We start from the raw sequence: 6,818 nt of genomic DNA on the forward strand, positions 1-6,818 counted from the left end.
CTAGAAAACTATCTTAAGGGAAGCATCAACAAAGTCTGTAGTTGCACAGTCAAAAGCCTGCAGATCCTCCTGAAGGAGAGATCCCTTGATTAGTATGTAGCGACTTTCTTTATCTGTTCTCACAAATTTTAATTTGAAGTCTATTTTATCTGATATTAGGATTGCAACTCCCGCCTGTTTATGGGAGCCATTTGCTTGGTAGATTTTGTTCCAGCCTTTAACATTGAAAATGTGTTTGTTTTTACGGGCAAGGTGTGACTCCTGAAGGCAGCAAATATTTTGCCCATGTAATTGTAACCGCTCTGTACAGTATTTTCACAATATAAATAAATAAATAAATATTACAAAAGCCTGCAGATATAATCTAGTTCAACAGATACATTTTCAACATAAACCAACTATGTATTAATAGGCTATGAACCGCAAAGAAGAATTTGGCAAACAAGAAATTATTAGGTTTAGTGAGAGATGTGGGTATAAATAGGAATAGAGGGATGTGGAAAGATAGAGGGAGAGCTAACTTAGTCCTAATCTCAAAGCAGGAAATAGATTCGATAGAATGATAATAGACAACGGGGAAAAAAAGACAGAGAAAAAAAAGACAAGGAAAAATAGTAAAATAAAAATTAAAAAGTGAAACACTTAAAATTATGCAGATTAAGAACTTAATATTCAGAGAAGGATGGGAACATGATAAGAGAAGGGAAGGGATAGAAAGGAGACGCCAAAAAATAAAAAATAAAAATGCTTAAAATTTTATATAGGTATATAGAGGTAGTACAGCTATTAAAGAAGTTAAGTCTAAGAGGTTTTGAATTCATTAATAAATTTCTGGATTAAGTGTGTATACAATCGGGGATAAGGTCTAATAATCGACTACAGGTATATCTGAGAATGAGCAGAAATGCGACTAAATCATGCAAAGAAGAACGAAAGAGAAAAAAAGTGAAAAGAATGAGAAAGAAAGGAAAAAAGGATCAAAAGGTCAGTAGTGCTAAACAAAAATGGAAAAAAAGCACACACACACACACACACACACACACACACACACACACGTATACCTGTAAAATAAAAATTATAAGAGGAAGAAAAAAGTTAATAGAAAACAATTTTTAAAGTTAAAAATTAAAAATGTTAAAACAATTTTAATAAAAGGTGACATAAAAGAGTTCTTTGCTTTTTGGGGATGAGAAGGGAAGATCCTGTATCTCCCTTGTGTCCATAACCAGTCTCTTGTTGGAGTCTCTGGTCTGCTTGTGGTATTTGATTTTCCTGTAGCTTGGTTTTTTTTTTAAGTCAGTTTGTTTGAGCAGGCAGAAAAATGCTTTGATTTACCCAGGATTTTGTCATCCTCCTCCCAGGCTAGTTCAATGGGAGGGAGATCTGCTTTGAGTATCACAAAAGATGGCTGTTTCTTCTAGTTTGGAGATGCTGTGATGGGGCTAGGTTCTGGGTAGAGTTGAGGCCTTTCAGCAAACAGTAGCTTTTCCCTGAGGCCTAGCTTCTGAGGCAGTCACAGAGCCTAGCCAGCAGCCGTTCTCAGGGTTTATTGTTACTGAATTTCAATTGATTGTCTAGGGAGGATCAGCCTCTGGCTCTGTTTACTCAATGAAGAAAGCAACTCCTGGGGCTGGTGCAGGCCCGGGATGGGTGAATTTTCCTTGAGTGGAGCTGAGCCTGGCAGGTCAGGTTAGGTTCCTGTGACCTGTTAAATGACTGTTTGTTTTCATCCAAGGACTGAGTTGGAGCTAGCTGCTCAGCCAGGCCTTTGGCAGTATCAAAGATGGAGATCTCCGGTAGTGGGCAGGGAGGGGTGGCGTTCCCTTCTCTGCTCCCTGAGAAGGAGTGAGGAAATCAGGCTTCTACTCACACAGGAGTCTGGTTCCTGGGTGATCTCTGATCTGCGATATGAAGGATGAAGATGTCTGCTCCTTGTCAGTTCTTGCTGGTGTTGAGTAGAATCCTCTCACCTGCTGCATCTGGTGCCTTTGTCCTAGACTCTCTGTGTTGCAGGTATGGTAGTTACGGCCACCACCGCCCCCGCCATAGCTGCAACCATGGCCACTGGCAAGTGCTCAGATTTGTCTACTTTCCTGGATTTTCCCTCTCTGGCCTAACTCTCTGTACTGTGATGGCACATTTGGTGTGATTCTTTGGCTTAGTTAAGCTTCCAGCTTCTCCTTTGCTATCTTCCAGGAACCATAAATTTAAATTTTAAATGATAAATTCTTTTAAAATTGTTTCACTCGTGCACAGGTATGGATAGATAAGTGATGTGGGCAGAATCAGAATTATTCAGAAGGTTGTAAATGGATGCTTACCTAGTTTTCTCTCGGCTGGATCATAGAATACAGACTGTCCTAATTGAAAAAGTTAGCCTTCTGAGGTTTTTGCATATAAACACTCCATCAACATTTTATTAGAAGATTATTCAAGATTAGCTATATGTTGATTAATAATGACTGATCATGACAGAAATTTGAGAGAAAACCATCTACACTTCAGTGAGGTTCTAATTTGTGCTTCACAAACTGTTATGAAAGCTCTACATGAGAAATCTAGCAGCTGCATTTCTAAAAAGACCTTGGGTTGTCACACTTTCTGATATTGTCTCAATTCAAATACTTCTCCTTGGAGTTCCATACTATTCAATGATGCTGTATTAGCTCCTTGTTACAATTTTCAGACTGGTCTTTTTGATGAAATTTGTGTTTTCAAAATTGCTCTCCAAATTCCATCCACAAACTGCATACAAAATTTATCTGAAAAAATTTGTATCTGTTTATATTGCATATACTTTTAGTTTTCATTACAAATATGGAATGTAGTAAAAATTCTCATAACAATTATACTGCGCTAGATTGTGGGCAGATTCTGATGTAAATAATATACTGTGTTCATGTAGAGATTTTGAGTATCCAAAGTAATAAGCCTGTGGTCCTAAAACCAATACCTTACTTATATTGAGTGACAAATACAACTTCATATAAGTACAGAAGTTTTCCTTGTATCTTTTTAACATATATTTTTATTATAAATACTGTACAGAGGGGTTACATTTACATAAGTAAGGTAATGAGTACATTTTTTATTGAGCATTGTTACCCCCTCCTCTGTTTTTCCCCTACCATCCCTTCCCTTCACACCTCTCCACCTCCCCCCTTCACCCATCCTCTGTTAGAATGTCTTGTATATTTCATTGTTACAATGGTCAACCAGTATCCTTTACTTATATCTTAAATGAAGAAATGCTCGCTTGATTTATGCTGATTCTACTTGTGTAGACACATCTAAAATCACTGCCCAAGTCCAAGAGCACATAAATGAAATGCCTTCATTTTTTTGTCAGTTGGTATTTGTGTTCTACACATTTATTGACAGGTTACAAATTATTCTTAAACATTAAAACATTAAAAATACTTTCTTTTTTTCTTATTTTCTTCGCCAGGAAATCAGCAAGACCTCAGTCAGCATTTCTCACCTTAGAATTTTCACATGGGTTATTTAAATGTATATGTAGAGTCCAGTTTTCTGAGGACTCACTCATCTGCCTAGGAATTCATGCTGGTTGTTGGAAAAAGAGCTCAAGTAAGGATGCCATTTAAAGCCTTATAACTTTACTGTTTACCAGGGTATTCTCCTGCTACTTTGGTTGTTGAGAATTTCTATAAGAGTAAGCATTCCGTGAGGAGCAGGGAGACACCATAAGACTTATACTTACTGAGGTTTCCAAGTGACTTGCTATCACTTGTACTGCATTTTGAAAGTCAAATCTCTCTAAAACTACCAGTATTAAGAGATAAGAAGAGTGGAAAATGAACTCTTAGGGACAAATACATCTTCAACATATATTGTTCCAATTATTCCTTTTAAGGCATATTCAACAACTGGTGAAACTTGTGTTGGCTGTAATTATGTGTCTTTCTCCATGGGTGCATGTATACATGAGAATATGTATGTGTGTGAATAGTAACATACATGTGTACATTATGGCTTATATCATCATTTATTCCTTGCTAACAAATAAAGTAAGGAATCACTAAACTTTTAACAGAAACTGTGTAGTTAAAGTCGTAACTCTTCACTCTGCTCCTTTACACAAAGACTTTGCAACTTCTCATTAATAAAGTTTCCATAAGCTCTGAAATGTACATACTTAGTACTTAATGTCTGCTATCATAAATCTTAAATACTTTACAGAAAAGTTTTATACCTGCCAAACAGTCCTATTTTTTGCATATATAAGCAAAATCCCAAAATTAAGCATATTTAAAACATTAAAACTTATAACAAACCTTAACACTTGCTGCAATGTTCATTTTGACAGGTGCCTTGTATAGAATAATTGAATTTCTCCTCCTACACATCTCTTGAACTACAAATATCTGGAATTATTTTGTTTTTGGCATGTCTATCTTGATTTTATTCTTAATTGTGTGCTTATGTAAGAAATACATGATTCTATAATTTCACAACAATTCTTTGGAACTTACTTTTTGTTGAATTGCCTAGCTTAATAAAATCAATTAAAAATTATACTTTATATATAAAAACTGTTCTGTGCTCAATTTAGCATCACATACCCTAACATTGGAACGATACAGAGAAGATTAGCATGCACCCTGCGCAAGGATGACATGCAAAGTCTTGGAGCGTTCCATATATTTACAGCAACAGATGCTGAAACGTATGTGGCCACAAGGGAACCGTACTGCATTCTTGGTGGGAGTGTAAACTTGTTCAACTACTTTGGAAAGCAGTATGGAGGTGCCTCAGAAGACTCCACATAAAACTCCCCTATAACACAGTAATCCCACTTTTGGGGATTCATCCAAATGATCATAAAAAAGACCATACTAAAACTACCAGCACAACTATGGTTATTGCAACATTATTTACGATAGCTAAGATATGGAACCAACACAGATGCCCCCATTAGATGAATGGATCAAGAAAATGTGTTATATATACACAATGGAATTCTTTGCCTCCATCAGAAAGAATGATATCGCCCAATTTGTTAGGAAATGGAAAGACTTGGAAAAAATTTATTGAGTGAAGTAAGCCAAGTCCAAAGAAATATAGGTCCCATGATTTCCCTTATTTTCAATAATGAATGTATGTCTGGGATAAGCAGAAAAGTTCAAAAGATATGTGCATATAACCAGATAAGATGATGTTAAAGAAATTGAACCCCATGATAGGGACACAAGTGGGTTTTTGTTTCTTGCTATTGTTTCTAACGTACTTATAATGTGTGATGTCATTTTTTTTGTTTTTTGTATGATTCTCCCCACACTATAACCCCTGTTTTCTCTGTACTTGAAGTTGGTACACTTACATCTTGTATGTATGCTTCTCTAATTTGGGGAGGGGAAGGGAAAAAATGCTCAAATAGCGATACAGATTGACCCATTGTAACAATGAGATGCACAAGACACTATGTTGAAAAATGAACTTTACAATTTAGGCGGAGGAAGGAAGGGGGAGGGGAGTGTACTTGTGGAGGTGGGAGATAAGGGATGGTAGGGGAAATATAAAGGAGGAGGTAACAATGCTTGTTAGGAAACTTACTAGTTTCCTTGTTCATGTAAATGTGACCCCTCTGCACAGTATTATTACCATAAAAAAACATATAAAAATGTTCTTAGGTGGAAGAGTTTATTTCCTCTATTTTACCCATATAATATTGTTAACAAAGAAATTAATTCAGAACATGATATGAAGGTAATTTGAATAAATGTGTGTGTGTGTGTGAGTGCGGCAGCGCGCAAGCATACACGCACGTGCATGAGAACAAACACCTTGCATGTATATTGGAATGCTCAGAATTTAAATCAGGGCTTCAAGGCCTTACTAGGCCTTTCCTATCTAGATTGGTGAGCTACGATATAAGCTACGATATAAGCAATTCTTGGCTCTTTGCTAGTTCATTAAACATTTTGAAAAATAATTTCATGAAGTTTTTTTTTTTGGCCCTGATTGGCTCCCAAGTGTTATCCACAGATCTCAGTCTCCTGAGCAAATATTCAGAGTAGATAGGATTATAGGTGAGACCAGCCAGCACAAGGCTTTTAGAACAATTTTAAAAGTAAAAGAAAATTTACTTCATGGGGGCCTGTTTTATCATCACCGAATTTGAAAGCCATTTGAGTGATTATATGTCAATTTAATTCGTTTGGGGATTGTTAAAAGATAGTAAGTGATGATATTTAAAAGTTTTAGTACTTTTTAAAAAAGAAACTGGAACTGTGGGACAGAAGAAATTTGGCTGTCTTCGGACCTCAATTTGTAAGCTCAGCTCTGTGCATGATAACCTAAGGTCACCAACACACTCTGTGGTGAAGACAAAATGTGACAGAAAACAATCACCATGGGAAATATTTGCTATGCTATTATTTCTTGGACAATATGAATATTGAATTGAGAGTATAAGAGAATGGAGAGATTTTACCCACCTTTTTGGTATTGCTGAAAGACTTTTGGAAACTTTGACTCATTTCCTTCCTCACTGTGTGTATCTTTGGGCCATGCACTTACAGTTTTTTACTACAATTTTTCCCAACACTACAATGGTAATAACATTAGCATTATACCAAATGTTATCTTAAGAAGTAAGAGAATAAAAGTTGTGAAACGCTTAACATAAACCTATGAATGACCTTTGAGTTTAGCCAGCATTCTTTTTTAAATACTAAATAGAATATGATAAGTAGTACAGAAACCATTACATGTAGTGTTAGCAACCAGAAGTAATATCTATTGACCATGCTCAGCTTCCAAGGAAGCCAGGTGGATAACTTCTCATGCTGTAAATC

General features: G+C 36.1%; 1 non-coding gene across 1 annotated transcript; it reads left to right on the plus strand.

Annotated features, from left to right (window-relative positions):
• The first annotated feature begins 4,560 nt into the window (after positions 1-4,560).
• On the plus strand, positions 4,561-4,667 carry LOC122121684. The gene has a single exon (XR_006150011.1). It is a non-coding gene; the product is annotated as a U6 spliceosomal RNA (small nuclear RNA).
• The last annotated feature ends 2,151 nt before the right edge of the window (positions 4,668-6,818 follow it).

The sequence above is a fragment of the Dipodomys spectabilis genome, unplaced genomic scaffold (genome assembly GCF_019054845.1).
Source record: "Dipodomys spectabilis isolate Male_0828 unplaced genomic scaffold, ASM1905484v1 ptg000193l, whole genome shotgun sequence".
NCBI lineage: Eukaryota > Metazoa > Chordata > Mammalia > Rodentia > Heteromyidae > Dipodomys > Dipodomys spectabilis.